The sequence below is a fragment of the Ochotona princeps genome, chromosome 10 (assembly GCF_030435755.1).
Source record: "Ochotona princeps isolate mOchPri1 chromosome 10, mOchPri1.hap1, whole genome shotgun sequence".
NCBI classification, from domain to species: domain Eukaryota; kingdom Metazoa; phylum Chordata; class Mammalia; order Lagomorpha; family Ochotonidae; genus Ochotona; species Ochotona princeps.
In genome coordinates, this window is record NC_080841.1 from 14,771,409 (window position 1) to 14,790,652 (window position 19,244).

At 54.0% G+C, this 19,244-nt stretch overlaps 1 protein-coding gene across 6 annotated transcripts in view; it reads left to right on the top strand.

The window, feature by feature from the left end:
• The first annotated feature begins 2,013 nt into the window (after nucleotides 1-2,013).
• The window catches only part of ATP2B4 (ATPase plasma membrane Ca2+ transporting 4), an 83,418-nt gene continuing 66,187 nt past the window's right edge, over nucleotides 2,014-19,244 (top strand). For 3 of the 6 annotated variants that reach the window (XM_058669036.1, XM_058669038.1, XM_058669037.1), the window contains exon 1: nucleotides 2,019-2,530. The gene's annotated coding sequence lies outside the window, so the exon portion shown is untranslated. Of the gene's footprint in view, nucleotides 2,531-19,244 lie in introns of all 6 variants that reach the window. The other 3 variants (XM_058669039.1, XM_058669041.1, XM_058669042.1) reach the window with 2 other exon arrangements.

Consider the following 19,244-nt stretch of genomic DNA (forward strand, 5'->3'; position numbering starts at 1 on the left):
AATGTCAAGTTGTTGCTCTCCAGCCGGGAGCCTGACAGCCAACGGCTCCCCGGCTCTGTTCCACTGACTCTCTTTCTCTGTCTAGTCCGTTGTGGCTGCTGCAGGCTCCTTAAGCCAGGCATTTTGGAAGGGCCTACACAAATCTCCTAAGGCACCTGTTCTGTCCTCCAGTGGAGCAGTCTGGGGAGCTGGGAGAGTTTGGAGGAGATGGGAGGGCTGGATGGAGCAAAAGGGGTTCCTCCAATCCCCTGGAAGAAAGAACACCGCCCCCATCCCATTTAGTTGAGGAAGAGGGGCACAGCAGAGCCAGGGGATAATTTGGGGTTTAGTTCCCAGGATAGCTGGTAGCAAGCACGCCCCTCCCTATCCCTATGCAGAGTCCCAGTTCCATGCAGAGTCCCTAGCCCAACCTCACTGCTCTAAAACAATTACTTTACCTTTGTTGATTTGACTATCCCAGGCTCAAAAATACGATGCATATGAATTATCGAGAAATGGTAGGAGAGCAAAAGAAAAAGGGGGGGAAATGACCCAAACACTAGAAAACTGGGGGTGGGGGGGTGGTTGATGGGCAGAAGGAAGCCAGACCCCTGGGACTTATTCCTAACTCCTGGAGGGTGGGGGGGGGGTGTTGGGGGAAGACCCAAGTGAGGAGGACAGGTGCATGAGGGTGTGGGCTGGGGCGGTCTGACCACACATGCCTTTTCTCTGAAACCCTATTGTGAGGGTTGGGGAGCCAATCAGGCAAGCTGTCAGCTGCAGCGGCAGCCTGGGAGGTGTGTGTCACGGCGCCTTCCTTCACCAGGCCAGAGCTAGGCGTTGACTGTGTTTGCTGAGGTGGGTATGGGAACCCATCCGTTCGTGAAGCAGCTGAGGGTGCGTGTGTATTGGGAGCCCTAAGGTTCCAGGCAGAATCTATGGGTGGCACTGTTGCGCAGGGCTGGTGGGCGTGTGGCTGAAGCAGGGCTGTGACCAACAGTTTTTTGGCTGTGTGCACGGGGGTCTGAGTTGTACAGAGGAAGACAGAAATGTGGGCCAGAGGAAAGAGGAGACAGGCTATGAGATCAGGCTAAAGAGGCCTCCCCTCGGGGCTTCATCAGGCACCAGACGCATAACCTGGTCCAGCCAGCCACTCAGTCCTCAATGTCTTCAACGAAGATGAGAACTGAATCTGTAAGGGCTGAGGCCACATCCTATACCTGCATGCCAGGTGAGAGTCCTGTTTCGTATGCATCTGCTGCCTCTCATCACTCTAGCTCCTCACACCTGGGAGGCTGTATCCCTGCCACCCATGTGGGAGACCCGGCTGGAGTCCCTGGCTCGTGGCTTCGGCTCAGCCCTGACCGTTGTGGGATTTGCTGAGTGAACCAGCAGATGGAAGGCCTCTATGTGTCTTTCTGCCTTTCAAACTAACCAGCCCCCGTAAAGGAAAATAAAACCATCTGCAAGATTCTGCAGCTACAAAGCTTTCGCTCAAACATGCTAACACTCTGGGATGCTCCTGTGGTCCTTGGCTGGGGCAAGAGGGGCAACTATGACAGGTGTGTGTATGTGTGTGAGCGCCTTGCGCGTACCCAAGCAGGTCCTTCTACTCGGTGATGCGCACCCCCCACCCCAACACCACCAGGCAGGGGCGCAGCAGGGGCGGAAGGGCAGAGGGCAGGTACCAGTGAGTGTCCACAGACACCCTGCAGGGTTCCTGGGTCCTGAAGCTGAGGAAGAGGTGTTGAAACCTCGGTAGGCGCTGCAGGAAGCAAATCGCCTGCAGAAGCTTCCTTTTCTCCCCTCCACCCAGCAACGGTCGCACACAGCCACCCACACCCAAACCCCACGCCCGCCCCGCCTCCAGCCCGCTCGGCTCGCTCGCGCTGGCGCGCGCGCTCTTTCCTTCTCCCTCTCTCACGCTCTTTCTCTCAACAAGTGAGAGCCGGGGCGTGGGAGGAATCCTGGGAGGGCGGACAAGTCCTCCGCTCCCTTCTCCTATTCCTCTTTAAGACAAACCAGGAAGCCGCGGCGGCCGCGGCTGCTGCTCGGATGGGGCCACCTTAACGGCGGAGTCGGGGTCTGGCGGCGCGCCCAGCTCCGCCTCCGCCGCGGCGCGCTCCGCCCCCGGCCCCGCCCGCTCGGCTCGGGGCGAGCCCGAGAACCCCGGGCCGGCCCGAGTTAGCTGGAGCCGTTGCCATGACAAGCGTTTTCTCCGCGAGGCTCCGCTCCTGACGCCGCGTCCGGAGCCCTGGGGGTCGCGAGGCAGCCTCGAACTTGCCAGGAGGGCTGCATCCCTGGGACGCCTGACAGAGCCGAGGCCCCCGCCCAGCTCCCCTGCGTCGCGCGTCTTCTTCCAGGAGCCCGGGCAGGGCCGGGGAGGAGACCCAGCCAGCCTACTCCCCCCCGGCGGCCTCGGGAGCGGCGAGGCGGTCGTCTCGGCCCCGGCGAGAGCGGAGTGGGGAGGGTCGGCCCGGCGCCGGCCCCGTGCATGGCTGCCCGAAGACAGCATCCCGCGCGGACCAGCCCGGATCGTTGCTAGAGAGAGGTAGGCTGTCCGGGAACGTTTGCAAACTTTACGCTCTTCTTTCCCTCTCGGGCGTCTGAAACTCCCCGCGTGCCGTCTTCCTAGCCCGTTCCATGCCCCTGGGCTTGGAAGATTTGGGGGTCCCCACCACCACCAGCAAGCGCGCGCGCGCACGCACAGATGCGCCCAATACTGCCTGCCTTGCCTCCGGTCGGCTCTGCGGAACCACACCAAAATCAAACAAGTGATGCCTTTTTCGTTTGCTCGTTCCGGACGGTCCGGGGATCCTGGCGGGGGGTGGGTAGGGGTGCGCAGAGATGCCTTTTTCACACCCAAATGAAGCTCTTGGGGGGGGGGAAGCGATTATCCATTACCCCCCCCCACACACACACACACGTGTCCATCCGCCCCTGCCTTTCCCCTCCCCCTTGGCTTGGGAACCAGGAGCAGAATGGAAAACTGTTGCAAAAATATTTTCCGCGTCTGTTCCCTTTCTCGAAAGCCCCAAAGAGAGATTGGGGGGAGGGGGAGCCAAAAATCTTCGGCGGGAAGGAGGAGCTGCGTATATGCGTGCATATGTGGGGGACTTGGGAGAGGGGCTGTCTCGGGAAGTGGGGTGGAGATGGGATGGGGAGTCCGGGAGAAGTTGGGGGTGTGCACAAATGAAATTTCTCCTGCTCTGCAGAGAAACCTCAGCAGTTTCTGCCGCTTGCAAAACATCCTCAGACGCTCACATCTATAATTAGCTTTGGAAAAAGCTGGGAGTTCCCTCGCACCGCCGGCGTGTGTGTGTGTGTGTGTGTGTGTGTGTGTGTGTCCCAAACCAACTGTAGGAGTGTCTCCCCGGGCGCCGCCCCGCGCGCCTCTCTGGCCCGAGGGGAACCAGGGTAAGGGGGTGCCTGGGAAAAGTTTGTCATTGCAAAATGATGGACTGGAGGCGTCCCAGGGGCGGCTGGGGTGGTGGCGGACTGGAGACTGGGACTGTTTCCCTTGCTCTGCCAAGCTCCTAGGCAAGGCCAGGCAGGCGCCTTCCTTCAGCCGACGGGGTGCCCCTAAACGCTTGCAAGGGCGCGGAGGTAGAGACTGCTGCACCCCTTAGGGAGGGGGCACCTGTGCTCCGTGGAACTGGGGCTGCGAGGCAGGCCTGGTCGGGAGGGAGGCTGTCGGAGGAAGAAGCTGGCTGGCGCTTAGCTGCCCAGGAGGGGAGCACGGTGGAGGCTGGGGGGGGGGGGGGTGGACTGTCGCCTCCTCCTCCTCCTGGGGGTGCGGGCTGGAAGGGGGAGTCTGAAGCCCTTTCCCAGAGCCGCCCCCATCTCCTCCCTTTTTTCCATTGGAAAGCTCCCACTCCCACTCCATGCTGCCTCCTTTGCGCTGAGGTTTTCTTTACTTGGCAGGAGGGGAGGAACTGGGGGTGTCCCTGCCTGGGCCAGGTGAGGGCCAGAGGCTGAGGTGAGGAGGAGCAGTCCGCCCCCTCCCCTTTCTGGGAGAGGTATGAAGGAGCTCTGCAGAGGTTGTCCTGAGGAGGGCAGGTCCAGGACCTGTGGCCCGCGAACCTGTGAGAGTCGGGTGTGGGGGAGGTAGCACCTGTGTCCACCCCCCGGAGAGTTGGGCTGGAGCAGAGAACTGGGGAAGGGGGAAGGCGAAGACTCCCGTGCCCTTGTTCAGCAGGGAGAGGAGGGGAATCCTTGTTTGTGCCTCTCGTCACAACAGCGGTCCCGCCCGCCACCATCTTGCTGAGGCGCAAGCCCCGAATCACGCCGGTCCCTTCCCGGCACCGGCTGCGGGTCCGGTTCCTGCCGCTGGGCTGCCGGTTTTCAGAGCTGCGGCGGCGGCGACGGGGGCGAGGAGGGGGGAGAATCTGGTAGACTTGGAGGGCTGTTTCTTGAGAAGCTGGTTCTGGGGCGCCTGCTCTGGCGAGGTGGGGAGTAGGGGGTGCTGCTCCCCTGCAGCCCAGCCCCGGCAAGGAGTGGGTGCTGCAGCCAAGCCACGGCCCCCTTCCCTCTCGCCTGTCTCTGCAGCCAGCAGCGCCTGCGGCTCGGCCCCACCCTCCCGGGCCCTGCCTCGGCGGCGCGGCGAGGACGGAGAAAGCACTTAGCAGCCTGGACCTTCCTGCCTCCTGGCCCCCACGCAGCCCTTTTCCCTTCCCACCTCCGTGTTCCTAGACTCAAGGTCGAGCGTTAAGGAGACTCTGTTGGCCTGGCTGCTTTTGACTGGCAGCGCCCAGCACAGTGCCTGAGCTCTGAAAGCTGTTTACCGAGAAGAGGTGGCTTGGAGGGGGGGAACTTGGGAAGCGAGGGGGAGCCTCAACCAAGCAGGTTCCTTTCTGGCGTTCTGCAGAAAGGGAAGCTGGCTCCGCAAGCTGCTGAGGAAAAGCTGACTGTAGGTTGTAATGTCAGAAGGTGTGGGGTGGGGGGTGGGGGCAGGCAGTAGTAAGGCAGTTAGATTTGCCCGGTGTGCTGAGTGCTGCAAGAACGAATGGGTGGGTGTCGGTAGGCTAGAATGTTGGGAGAATGCCCACCATTCCCTGCGACCTGAGTCCAGTCAGGACACGGGCCCATCACTGCAGCCACCTGTCAGCAGCTTCTCCTCTCATTCAAGCTCTCTTCCTCCAGGAACCCCCACAGGCTGTTTTCTTTTCTGTCAAAGCTCCCAGCCTGAAGACCCAGCACCCATAGACACAGCTCAGCCCACGTTTGGGTCATGCCCATGTAAGGGAGAACACTCCAGAGGCACCAGCCTTTGGAGTGAGGCAAGGAAGGTGTGTGTTCCCTGTCCCCTGTTGGGTTTGACCTTGCAGGGGGATGGTCCGCCCTGGACCTCACTGTCCTTCCGCAGACCAGCTGGCTTCTATTCCTCACCCCCAGGCCATGCCCCGTGTGGGATTCTGCCACTGGTATTCTAGGGTGTGTCAGGGTGAGGAGAGAGGGATGAGACAGACAAGGCCTCTGGGCTCAGTCACGAGGGAGTGACACTTTCCCCACTCATCTACCGTGTTCTATAGTCACGGGAAAGGCATGGTCCCTGGGGCTGGGGCACAGAAGGTTGGTGTGGAATGTTCTGTCCGCAGCTTCCTCTCCCAGCATCTCTCTTTGTCTCCTCTTTCCTTTTCCCTGGCCTGAGCCATTCTTGTTCCACTGACTTATTTCCTCTGTGTGTGGTACAGCAGCACTGATGGGCACTTTCTATTCTGCCTCCCCCTGAACCCAGTCCTGTGTGTTTAGCCCACTTGAAGTCAGACAGGATCCAGTAAGACCAGAGCCCAGGGCTCCTGGCTAGGAAAGACAGAGGCCATGGAAGGTAGCCCATGTGGGAGGCAGCCTAGGCTGGTGGGCACAGGCCACACTCTTTCTGGTCACGCCCACTCTCGGTGCTCTCTGGTTGAGGTCTCCAGCTGCATGGCTTCTCTCTGCAGGGCTTCCCTACATTTCATACACACAAATGCCCAGCCGACCGACATATTGGGAGGAGGCCCTGCGGTGGGAGTCCCAGGACCCCTCTTCTCTCTTACTGTCCTGCCATATCAGTTGAAGTACAGGTGGGGCGCTTAGGGTGGTATCTCATGGTGGGGAGGTGAAGGATGATCAGCCAGGTTCAAGACCAGCTCAGGCTACTTCACAGTGTTGCAATACCAATGTCAAGAGTACCAGCTAGCACCCCCGCCATGGAGGGGAAGGGAGCAGGCTACACCCACATTTACCCAGCACCCCTGCTTTCCTAGGGCCTCATTCAGAAGATGAACATTCACAGACATGGTACAAGTACACGTGGTGATATCTGTAATAGCAAATCACTAGGGAGGGAGGGTGGCATTGTGACCTAACAAGATAAGCGTCTGCGATCCCGTATGGGCACCAGTTTGAGTCCTGGTTGCTCTACTGTGATCCAGCTCCCTGCTAATGTGCCTAAGAAAGCAGCAGAGGATGGCTGAAGTGCTTAGGCCCCTGCCACTAGTGTGGCAGAGCTAGAGGCCTGGCCCAGATCCAGCTAATGCAGCCATTTAAGGAGTGAACCAACAGATACACTCACTCACTCTTTCTCATTCTGCCTCTCAATAAATGAAAAATATTTTTTTTAAAAAATTAGAAATCACTGAAAATTCCTCAAATCCCATCCTTTTGAGACTAGTTGAATGAGCAATAGTAAGTCTACACATTGGAGTATTATACAGCCAGTTAAAGGAAGAAGAGTGAATAGGAGTCCTATGAAATCATACGATGTGATTTCCCGGGATATTATTTAGTAAAAACAAAAGACATACTTTGGGGTGAGAGCTAGGAGAAATAGGAAAATGCTTTACGAAAGCCCAGAGGAAGGATAAAACATGAGCTGGTTACGATGGTTGCCTGTAGGGAGGTAGATGGGTCTACGCTTGAAGCTTTTCCTGTTCTACCTTCTCAGAGAGCTTTGATCCAAAAGAAAGACGCACTAAACCCTGATGTTGCCCACGACAACAAGGTGACTCACAAAACATCAGTTTAACTACAAAGGAAGTAAGTCATTCAAGGAATTTTTCTAAGCTAAATACTCTCACTATATGGCTGTATCTTTAGTGAAGTAGCTTTTCTAAGGATAAGGAGCTGGAAGGAAACCTTGAATTGTAGGCATGTTACTGGTAATGGTATAGTCGACACTGTTTTCTTTGCTGGAGGTTAGGTCAGATGAGTAACTGTTGCTGTTTGTGTTCATCAGGGTCTCACCTAGAGGAAGAGATAGGAAGATGGGATGGGAATGGGAAGGGTGGGGAGGGCTCTGTGCTGTTTGTGAGTTTCCTAGGTCCACCCCGCCAAGGGTCCAAGCAGCATTAAACACATGTGTACCTGAAGTTTAATTTTTATTTTTTTAAGATTCATTTATTTGGGGCCCGGTGGCGTGGCCTAGCGGCTAAAGTTCTCGCCTTAAACGCCCCGGGATCCCATATGGCCACCGGTTCTAATCCCAGCAGCTCCACTTCCCATCCAACTTCCTGCTTGTGGTCTGGGAAAGCAGTGGAGGATGGCCCAAAGCCTTGGGACCCTGCACCCATGTGGGAGACCTGGAAGAGGTTCCAGGTTCCCAGCTTCGGATCGGCACAGCACCGGCCGTTGCGGTCACTTGGGGAATGAATCATCGGATGGAGGATCTTCCTCTCTGTCTCTCCTCTCTGTATATCTGACTTTGTAATAAAAATAAATAAATCTTTAAAAAAAAGATTCATTTATTTGAAAAAGAGAAAGGAAGGGAGATCTTCAATCCACTGGTTTACTCTCCGAATGGCTACAACTACCAGAGCTGAGCCAGGTTGAAGCCAGGAGGTTCATCCAGGTCTTCTGCGTGGGTTTCAGGAGCCCAAGTACTCGGCCCATCCCTCACTGCTTTTGCCAGGCCATTAGCAGGAAACTGAATCAGAAGTGGAGCAGCCAGGACTTGAACTGGCACCCATATGGGATGCCAGTGTCACAAGTGGTAGCTTTACGTGCAGTGCCACGACACAATGCTGGCCTGACACCTGGGATTGAGTTTCAAGGACTGTTTCCCAGGGAAAAAAAAAACACACACACACACACAAAAAAAACAAGGTTGCTTGGGAAAGTGTGCAAGTCCAGGTCTGAGACCAGGAAGTCCAGGTGCACTGGACTGTGATAGAAAGCGAGCACATGTGTGTATCAAAGGGAATGTGTGTCAGAGGGCACAAGAGCTGGTTAATGGGACTTCCACAGCCAGTGTGGGATGAGCAGCGAAAAGCACCACATTGTAGACAAAGATTCCAGGAGGCCCTGTTGACAGATGCAGGGCTGAGGTACAGCATGGGGAAATCCTTAACAAAAATGTCTGGGTTGTCATGAACCTAAAACAATTTTTTTTATTCAATTGACAAAACTAATTTTATATATTTGTGAAGTGCAATGTGATATCTTGATATGTGTGTGACAGGGTGATTAACTCAAACTCACATATCCACCACCTCATATATTTTATCTGTGTGTGTGTGTGTGTGTGAGCAAAAATTTACTGTTTTAGCAATTTTGGAATATGTTACTTTTTTTAAAGATTTATTTATTTGACTAGAAGAGTTAGAAGGAGACACACACAGAGAGATAAAGATCTTTTATCTCTGGTTTGCGGTGGCCAAGGGTAGGCTGGACTGAAGCCAGGAGCCAGGGGCTTCTTCTGAGTCTCCCTTGTAGGAGTCTTTCCTTGGGCCATATTGTGCTTTCTTTCCAGGCATGCTAGCGGAGAGCTGGATCAGGAGTGGGGCAGTCAGGATCATCACTGTGCCTATTCAGGATGCTGGCACTGCAGGCGGTAGCTTTACCCGCCACGCCACAGCACCTGCCCATACTACACGACTGTCACCTGTAGTCACCATGTGCAGTAGATGACAGACGTGTTCCTCTGCCTGTGTGAAACCTCACGCCCCATGGCCAGCACGTAGTGACCTCCCCGAATCAGAACTTTAAATGCACTGATTGGCAGCCCCTCTCCACCCCTGCCGTAGTAACTGATTCAGACTAGCTCACTAATAAATCTGGTTCCTGACAGGCCTCCAACTCAGGCCGCCTGTGGCAGAAAGCCCCTGAGTGGAGAGCTTGGACTGAGGGCATAGTTCCTCACCCTTCTGAAGACGGAAGCCTACGCCCTCTGGTGTCTGCAGAGGGCCCGCCTCCTGGCCTGTGTGTGGCTGTACCTTCACACGGCAGAAATGGACCCCACCTTTCCTTCAGGACTCCACCCTCATCATCTAAGCGCTTCCTCCAAGCCCCGCCTCCTGATACCATTACCTGGGGATGTGGTCACTCCGTAGCACACAGCATCTCACCTTCCAGGTGACCTGGTCCTGACTACAGAGGGGACATTCTACACTGTCAGCTACGTAGTCAGAATCCACAGTTGGAGGGCATCTGACGTTAGCGTCACCCCTGAAGTGCTGCATACCCACCCCCCCTCCCAGTAGTTGTGAAAAATGTCCTGAATCTTTATAACAACAAGACAACATGGAAATGTCCGGTGTGAGCCAACCTCAGCCATGCTGAGCAACAGCTGGGTAAGACTTCAGAAACGCAAGTGTCATGGCTAGGGTGCATTTTAGAATAGTAACGATTTTTGCTCTAAATGAAGATATTTTATTCCAAGTTTAAAATATACCTGAATGCGTGTAGACTGTCGGAGCCTGCTGTCAGAAGCCTATTGCTGGCCTGAGTTGTAAATTTAAATGTAGACTTCATCAAAGGCTGTGGCTGACGGCAGGAGGCAGCCTACCCCGGTAGGGCAGGCCTGAACGCCTCTGTAGTGGTGACCAAGGGAGGACATCTTTTCTATATGGAACACTGTTTCTGATGGGTTTTATCATGAATTGTGAATTTGTGGATATGACACAATTTTACAAAGACACAAAAACATTTTTCTGTTACACATGTAAAAAAGGAAAAAAGAATGTAATGAAAAAAAATATTAAAATCGTGCAATATAGGACCAAGGGGGGACATTGTGAAGGGTGGAAACCAGTCTAGAATGAAAGAAAGCAGAGACATCATAGAGATGTGCAATGGAGAAACTTTGACTGCATCCCGAGTCATAAGCAAGTTAATAAGACATGCTGGGACAATTGGGCGATTATTTCCAGTAGATATTAAATGATATGCAATTATGAAGTTTTTTAGGTGTGGAGAATGGGTAATGTAGTTTTATAGAACAGTATCTTTATTCTTAAAGCTTATGTAAATTTGATTTGGGAGCAAAGTATGTACAAGCTACTTCCAAAGGACTGCAGTTGGCAGGGGGCAGGAGTGTGCATGTGGATGATAGTATTTTAGGAAGTTCTTGGAAAGGGAGAGTAAGCACTTCACCTATGGGTTAAGACGTTAGGCAAGATGCCCCTCCCTGCCATCAGGGTAGCTGGAATTAGTCCCTGGCTCCGGCTCTGGCTCCAGCTTCCTGCCGAAGCAGACCCTGGGAGACGGTGCAGATGGGCCCCGAGATGGACTTCCTGCCTCCCAGGTGAGTGGCCTGGACTGGGCCATCAGCTCACTGCTCTGGCCTGACCCAGTCCCAGCCGTTCAGGGCATCTAGCAGATGGAAGCTCACTTGTTCTCTCTCTTCCTCTCAAGTAAATAAATAAAATTTAAGCCATTAACCAAACTTTGTAAAAATTCTTGGAAAATAGAATCAAAGTGTGGATTTATTTTTGGACCTCCCACCTCTCCTTGGAACACATGTCCTGCCTGAGAGAGAGGATTCACCTGTAGCCCAGAGGTGGTTGTGGGTCAACCTTTCTGGTTCCTCTGGGATTCTCCAATCAGGTGATTGAGAGAGAACCTGTTGTGCTTGTGGGAGCCTTCACACCGGGGCTAGGCAGCCTGCCAGGAGTCCCTGAGCAGGGACCTAAATCACCTGGCCGCCCATTGCTACCCTCCCAGCCTGGTCATGCCTTGGGGAGAGATTGGGTTTCCAGAGTTCTGCCTGCTTCTCTCTCTCTCTCTCTCTTTCTCTCTCTCTCTCTCTCTCTCTCTCTCTCTCTCTCTCTCTCTCTCTCTCTCTCTCTCTCTCTCTCTCTCAGTCTCGTCTCCCTGGAAACTGTAGGCAGGGCCTGATGTTGACTCAGGGCTCTTTCATATAGGACAGGACTATTGATCCTCCAACTGGTCCCCCTTCTGTCTTTCCAGGGAGCCTGAAACAATGGGTGCCATGCAGTTGGAAAGGGGACAGATGGGGAAAAGTGTGCTGTTGTGTGCCCGAGTTGCCCAAGACTGGCAAGCAGAGCCTCACGCTCTGTGTTCTTAAGCCAGGCAGGTGGCATCTCTGGGCCCTCCTCTCACTGTAGCAGGAAACCAGGTTTGGCCCTTGAGACATTGCTGACTCAAAGGGAGCCAGAGAGGTACAATACTGAGTGCCCCAACCGAGCTCCTTTCCTCATGGCATCTGGCACCGGGTCCCAAACCATAGTTCAGCTTCATGCCTCTGTCCACCAGGACCAGGCAAAGGACCTACTTTGGCAATGCCTGCCTTGAGGTTTACAAGTAGGATGAGTTTCAGGATGTCCCCCTCTGCCTGCCTGCAACTTCTCATGGGAAATGTTTCCTTCATCCTCCCGTGATTCTGTCATGTGCCAAGCTGTCAACTAAGGAATATTGGCTAAAAGTAAAGACCAGGCCTTCGGGGTGGGGATGGGGGTGTGTTACTCTTCCCTAGGGAGCATAATCAGTTCCCCCAAAGGGTTATGGGACTGAATCGCATGAAACTTCCATCACATGACCATGTCTGACCTACAAAAGGCAATGTCATACGGCTCAACCCAAATAGTATCAGACATTAGGCTTGTGGGCAGGGCTCCGGGCTGGAGAGATGAGGTTATCATCGGAACTGTGGTTGGAGTAGGAAAAATGTGAGGCCAGCCACCAGCTGGTCGGACAGCTCGCCCTCCCTCTCAATTTAGACTTTGGCCCGGGAGGTAGACATGTTGACTGAGCCCTTTGCATAGACTCTGGTTGGGATTCCAGCACTGGCCTCACTGGTACCTGGCCAGGGCAGCTGTCCATGGATAGAGGGAAGTCTGGTCCGTCTACAGACCCTTATTCCTGCTTCCTGAATGTCTCATTTCATATCCCAGAAGCTGAAGATGGAGAATGATAAGAAGGAGGAAGTGATGCGGACCTGCCCTGCCCTGTCCTGCCCTGCCCTTCCTAAGGGAAGCTGAGAGAGCAGGAACATAGCCTCACAATCAGCCCCATCTGGTGCAGACATGCATGGCCTCGCAGTGGCTGGGAGTTGCTGATGGAACGGCTGGGAGCTGAAGAGGTGTTAGTGGGAATGGGGAGACCAGCATTTGGCAGGATTCGACTGGAAATTATTCTTGGAGGAGGCTTTTGCCAAACAGGATTTGAAGAAGAAAGGCCAGAAGATGGGATGGAGGAGAGAATAGGGTGGAGGGAGATGGGGAGTGGGGCTCAGGTGGAGGGGCCCAGCTGCTGTTTGACAGAGGAGCCTGGGAGGCGCTGGCCCACCTGCTGGAATGCCTCCAGCACCATCCGAGCTAGCACCCATGGCACCAGCACAGTGGCATCTGGCCTGCAATGCGCCTGCTGCCTACCTGCTCCTCTGCTGCCGATGGGCCATTAGGATGGTCCCCTCCCCACCGTCTGTGCTGCAGCCTTCCTGGTAGAGAGCCCCCGCTCACTCATCAGACATCTGTCACGATGTGCGGAGAGGCACAGCTGCCATCCAAACTTGCAGGAGCTTCCTGACCTTGAATAGGGGGAAAAGTCAAGCCGCAGGCTTTGGGTTTGGGGAGGAGAGGGCACAGCTCATTTTATCAGCCCAGGATATTTCAGATGGATGATGCTGGAGACACTTGCCCGGCGATGCTGGTTTGAGGCAGAGTTGGGGGAGCTGCAGCCCTGTTTGTCCCACTCCAAGGACTGTGTTGGGCGCCTGACTCCATCCTCTCCAGACCGACTTCTGTGTGGCTCATGTCTCCACACACAGTAGGGACACCCAGGCCTGGCCTGAGAGTGAGTGGCGATGGACAGCACAGTGAGCTCCCATGGCAGGGGTACTTGGAAAGAAGGGTGCTAGACACATTGCTGTGGTTCTTATTGTTGCTGAGCTCACAGACATCCAAAGTGATTCGCAAAGTTAAAAAGTGAGTAAGCCCCCTAGGGCCCTGCCCTCATTTTCATGGAGCGTGTTTGTCCTCACCACAGCTGGGAGGCTGCACTGGGAAGCAGGTGTCAGGAAAGAGATGGTGGGCAGGGTCCTTGGGCCTGGGTGTCCCTGGCCCCACCATCCTGAGGGCGTGGCTCCTCTGAGAGGTCCAAGGGGAGGCACTAAGTGTGGTTAGCGCATTTTCAGGGTCTGAGTCAACAGGGCGGAGCCGCTGTGATGTGACAGCCCGGGATGATTGTATTGCCAGAACCAATCTGTCACTCATTCGCACGTTTGCTTGTGCACTTATTCATTTATTCATTCAGCAAGCCCGAAGTGAACACAGACCATATGCCAAGCGCTACAACAGGGTGTGGGGAAACGCCGTGATCGAGGGGTGGAGAGGGGGTGAGAATTGCTCACCACCAGCTCTGCGTGTGCTCCCTGAGCCTGAGTGGGGGCTGATGAAGCTCCAGGAGTTTGTATTTATCTTCCTGGAGAGCACATTCAGCCCCAGGCCTTGGGGAAGGTGAGGCCTGGGCATGGCAGGCATGAGGCACCGGTGCAGGGCGGCCCTCCTCTCCTCAGCTTGAGGCAACCTGGGCCCTGGTACTCAGCTGAAGCTGAGTGTCCAGTCTGGTGTACATGTTCCCTGGGTGCATGGGCCTCCTGGTGCTGTGTGCTTGCCTCAGACTCTGATGGGCAGAAGCATCCATGGCTGGGAGGCCCAAGAGTGCCTCATGGGCACTCAGGAATGAAAAGGTTGACTTGCAGAGAAATCCCCCAGTTTCTCATCTAGTCCTCATTTCAGCCACTTCACCCAGCATTTGAGGGGGTGGGGGGCAGTGTGGCAAAAGGGCCAAGAAATGGGCTTAGCCCCAGTTGTGCAGCCTGCACCTGCTAATGCCAAGCCTGAGTTTCCCCACCTCTGACAGCAGTGGAGTGTCCCCTTTCCTCATCCAGCCTATTGGATCTTGTGGTGGAGAAATAAGTTACCGTTGGTAACAACACTGCATCAACATCAAAGTGCAAATTTATCTGCGACTTATTATTCCACTGACCATCCCTACTCCCTCCCTGTTGAGATTGATTTATTTATTTGAAAGGTAGAATGACAAGAGAGAGAGGAAAATGTCTTCCATCCCCTGATTCACTCCACAAATGGGTACAAGAGCTGGGCTGAACTAAGCCCAAGTCAGGAGCTCTAACCGGGTCTCTCCCATAGGTGGCAGAGTCAAGGATTTGGAAGCCTCAGCCAGTGCTTCCCAGGCACAGTAACAGGGTGCTGCATCAGAAGCAGAGTGACCAGGACTCAAACTGACCCTGTGCTGTGGGATGCTGGCTGGCATCCCAGTAGCAGTAGTACGAGTAGCAGCATAACCTGCCAGACCACCGTGCCTGCCCCACTGCCCCCTTTCTAGTTTACCATGGTCTTCCCCTCCATCTGTTTCCTGTCCTGTGCCAGAGCTTGCCCTCATTGTGCCCTCCATCTTTGCATGGCTTAACACCTAACACAGTGCTAAGATGCATCTTAACTAGCAACATTAACGGTAGAAGTGTTGATCCAAGCTTGAAATTAAACCTGGGTTGTCCTGTTTGAGACTGCAAACAGGGAGGCCAGCGCCAATGCTGTCCTCAATACGCAGATGTATAAAGAAGTTCCCAACAATGCACGTGGCTGAGAGCAGGCCCCGCCCAGCCCATCCCACGGATTTCCTCTTTCCATTACTGGGGGACTGACCAGTTGACAGCGACGTCCTGAGACTCACCAGCAGTTGTTAGATTTAGGCTGAGTGGCAGCTGATTTCCAATTATGTCATAACAGCCACCTTCTGAGGCAGGTGCAGGATTTGTGTTAGAGATCATTAGTTTGTAAATAGAAGTTCACACACAGAAGCAAGAGGCAGTGGAGACTTGTAAAGAGCCAAGTGACACGGAGCTTAGGAGTGGGCGCCTTCCTGGGCCTGGGAGCCTTCTGGTACCCACAGAAGGGCTTCCCTGCTCCCACCAGACTCAGCAGGGGAACCAAACAGCAGGCTCTGGCTCCTGGTCCGTGTGGCCTTCCCTCTGCCAGCTCTCAAAATCCAAATGTCAAGAAATGCTGCTGCTGGCTGAGCTCCCGAGTCTACCTGCTGCATCATCCGCCCCCACCCTGCAGGCTGTCTCACCCACGGGATCACAGACAGGAGCCACCTTTCCAGAGGGGAGTTCCCTTGACCTGCTATGGATTCAACTCCGATATGCTGCTCACATCAGACCCACCAGAACCCTGAGCAGAAAACACCCAGTGGACACTCCTGCCCATGAGGCTGTGCACGTTTGCCCAGGATCTGTGACGCAGGTGGGCCTGGGAAACAAATACTTCCATTTTTGAACCCTGCTCTGAGCCAGGCATTCTGTATACATTACCTTTAATTATTCCACCCCCTCTGTTATAGTCTGCACTTTACAGATACAAAAGCTGACACTCTGGGTTAAGTCGGGTAGGCGTTGGGGCTGATATCTGACCCTGCCTGTTGCCCCATCCCCCCCCAAGTCCCCTTTGCCTCCCAAACAATATGGCTTTACTTGACTTATCTGAGATGTAAGTGCTTTGAGGGTAAAGGGCTTTTTGTTCACCTTGAGTAGTACCTCACTTGTAGTGCATGTTCAGATCTCACCAAATGGGGTTTGCTTTGATCACTTCTGGACTCTTGGGTGTCCCAAAATCAGAGAGAAGGAGTGATGTTCCAGATGCTAGAGAAGGAACTGCTGAAATGGGAAGGGGCGCCTTCCTGGGGGTGCCTGTGGCACTTTAACCCTGCAGTCTGTGTTGATGGGGGACAAGGGGAGAAGTTTCTCTCTGTGGAAAAGCCTAAAGGGATACCCCACCCTAGACCCTGCTGGGTTTCCCATTCTGTAACCTGACCCTGAGACCCTTAGTCAGGTGGAGGGGGCAGGTGAAGAGAGATTTCCCCCCATGCCTGGAAAATCCATTGGCTAGATTTGGAAATAGGATGCAGAGGTCCTGAAATGATAGAGAGGAGAATGCTAATTGCCACTGGGTTTCCAGTCACTGGGGTCAGAACCTGCCAGATCTTGAATCCCTTCCCAAACCTTCCTCTATAGCAATCCCAGGGCTCTAGATCACCTCTTCCCCTGCAGATGGAGTTCGATAAGAGCCCTGGGGCAAGGGAGTCGGATAGAACTGGGACCAAGTGTGCCCACCCAGCTGTGAGACTGCAGCTCCCTTCATCTCTGCCTCAATTGTCTCTGGAAAATAGGGGTTTGTGAAGAGTGGTCTGAGGACCCAGCCCAGAGTGGGTGCTCCCCAAGTTCTAATTTGATCTCCTCTACTCCCTCGTCTTCTTGTTTTTCCCCATAAATCCTAGCATCGGCCTGCCTGCCTGCTCCCTGTCCACCTGTGGGCTTAGTGCATTCCTGCAAGGGTCATGGCTCATTATGTCCCAGTAGCCAAAAGGCCCAGAGGTCCCAGCCTCCTCTAGTTCCCCAGCAAAAGACTCGCAGGGCTGGGCAGTTCCATCATTTCTAAGATCCAGGTGACTCTCTTGGTACCAGCGCTAAGGTTTTTATGCTTGAATTTGAGTTTAATGTGTGCTGGTGTCCTGATGAATGGAGGGTAAGGGGCTGCACCTGGGCCGCCTCACCTTCCCCTACCCCACATTCTTCCCCAGGTAATAAATGTCAGTGAGAGCCAGTGCAGGGAAACCTTCTTGCTGATGAACAGAGTCAGAACCGGTGAGGAGGCATCATTGGGCTTTCGTGGAAGCCGTGGTCCAACAGAATCTGCACTGTTTGGGTTATCAAGATGAGCTGCCAGAGTTGCCACTGGATTTGAACAGACTACTGGATGAAGCAGGCAGGAAAGCCCCAGGCTGGCAGCCCCATGCACACCCACACAGAGAGACCTGTTAGTTGCTATGTGGCGGCAGCTTGGCCAAAACCATGCACTAACCAGAACATGGCATCCATGTGCTGGAAAGGGTGTGGCGTTGAGCATAGTCCATATTCCTGCTACGTGGGACTCACTTAGGTGCCCGAGGGAGCCTGTTGGAGTGAGGGAGATTGTCCAGTCTTCTCCCAGTTTCTCAGGTTTTGGCGGCTGGGCTGCTGCGACCCAGCTGTTCTGGCTGCGGCATTTTCAGCCGACCCCTGAGCTGCTTGAAGGGAGGGAGTGATGCCTGAGTCATCTCAGTCTACCCAGTGTTTAGCATAGTCACTGACTTGCAGAGTGATCGGTAGGGGACGGATAGATGGGTGGGTGGCTGGCTGGCTGGCTGGTTGAACAAAAAGAAATGTTTCTTTAGCACTGAGTCAAGATCACAGTTCAGCTTACCCACTTCCTTCCTGGGGCCCTTGTCCGTGTTCAGTATTTCCTCATCTCCTCCCTGTATAATTGCTGAGGTCTCCTGATCATGGCCATGGCTGTCTAGAATCCCACACTCCCCCGTGGACAACCTGGGATTTAAGCCGTTAAAGTCACTCTGGTGTTTTTTGGGAAAACACCAAACCTTGCCAAGCTTTCCATGTGTTCCTGTCTGAAATGAATAGCTTGGGCTCAATGTACTTCAAGGACATTTCAACTCCAAAATTCTCTGCTTCCTCCCACCCAAACAACCCTGTGGATTAATTATAGTCAGTTACCAAAATTTAAAAGTAAGATTTCACATAGAAATCCTAATTTCTTGCTTCTTCCCCCAAATCAGAAGCCCTGACAATACTGACCTACCTTGTTTTCCATAGCAACAGTCGGCAGGAGCTCATTGCCGCCCCATTCCCGCAAGTGTGCGCTTTCCTCCCAGTCTTCCCCTCCCCTGTCGCCTAGCGCGCAGCCGGCATCCCTCAGTTTTGACACTGCCTGTTCTCAGTAGGCGTTTGAATGTGCATACACTCAGAATAAGGGAAATATGACTTGTGAGGGCGGAAGCAAGGGTGCCTAGGACGTGGTAACAGCCTGAGGACTTCAGCTGAGGCTGGGAGTGGTGGGTAAAGCAGCCTTGACGATGCCCCAGGAGACTCTGCTTAGGGACCATAGGGACTTGACCTCTCATCACCGTGGGGTGCTGGTCTGAACAGGAGCTCCTGAGGCTCCCTCAGTCCCCTTCTGTATAACCGTGTGGCCTCCACGAGGAGGGCCTGGGCTACAGCTGAGGACCTTGGCAGTGGTGGTAATCCCCTTTGTCATGCTGCCCAACCTCCTCTTGTGTCTGGCACGAAGCAGGTCAGGCTACTGAAAGGTCACCCTGCTCCCTGACAGCGTCGGAGCTCCAGGGTGCCAGCTGTTTTCATCTGCATGAACTGCACCTGCTCCTGCGAGGCACAGCTTGTCTCCTGCACCTGTTGCTCTAACCAGCTGCATCTCAGAGCTCCCTGGAGTCAACCTAGAACTCTGACCATTGAAGCCTTCTAGCTGACTTGGGCTGAGTTCTGTCCAGTTTTAGCTGGGGTTGACACTCAGCCCCTGGGTCACCATGGCCAAGCCCCAGACAGCAGTGCCCGACTGTGGTCCTAACAGATGACATTCCCTGCGTATCGCCCCCGCCCCCATACACACCCCGTGTCTTCTCTTCCAACTTTCTGGTTTGCTTTCTGTTCTTACCCTTCTACTAACGCTTGATTATTCTATAGTCTGATCTAACTAGTTTTGTGGGGACTTTGTCTTAAAGGAGTATCTACAGGGCCGGAATTGTGATGTACTGGCATAAGCTGCCTCCTGTGATGGTGGCATTCAGTATTGGTACTGGTTTGAGTACCGGCTGCTCCACTTCTAATCCAGCTCCCTAACAATGCACCTGTGGAGAATGGCCTCTGAACCCACGTGGGAGACTAGAAAGAAGCTCGTGGCTCCTTGTTTCAACCTGCGTCAGACCTACATGTTAAGGCCATTTGGAGAGTGAACCAGTGGGTGGAAGAGCTGTCTCTCCCTCTCTTTTCTATAACTCTATAGCTTTCAAATAAATAAACAAGTGTCTGTTTTCTTTTTTAAAAAAATTATTTATTTGCATCTAATTTGAAAGGCAGACACAAATGGAGAAATTTTGCAGCCACTGGTCCACTCCCCAGAAGGCCACAATAGCCAAAGCTGGACCAGGCCATGTGAAAGCCCAGAGCCTGGGAC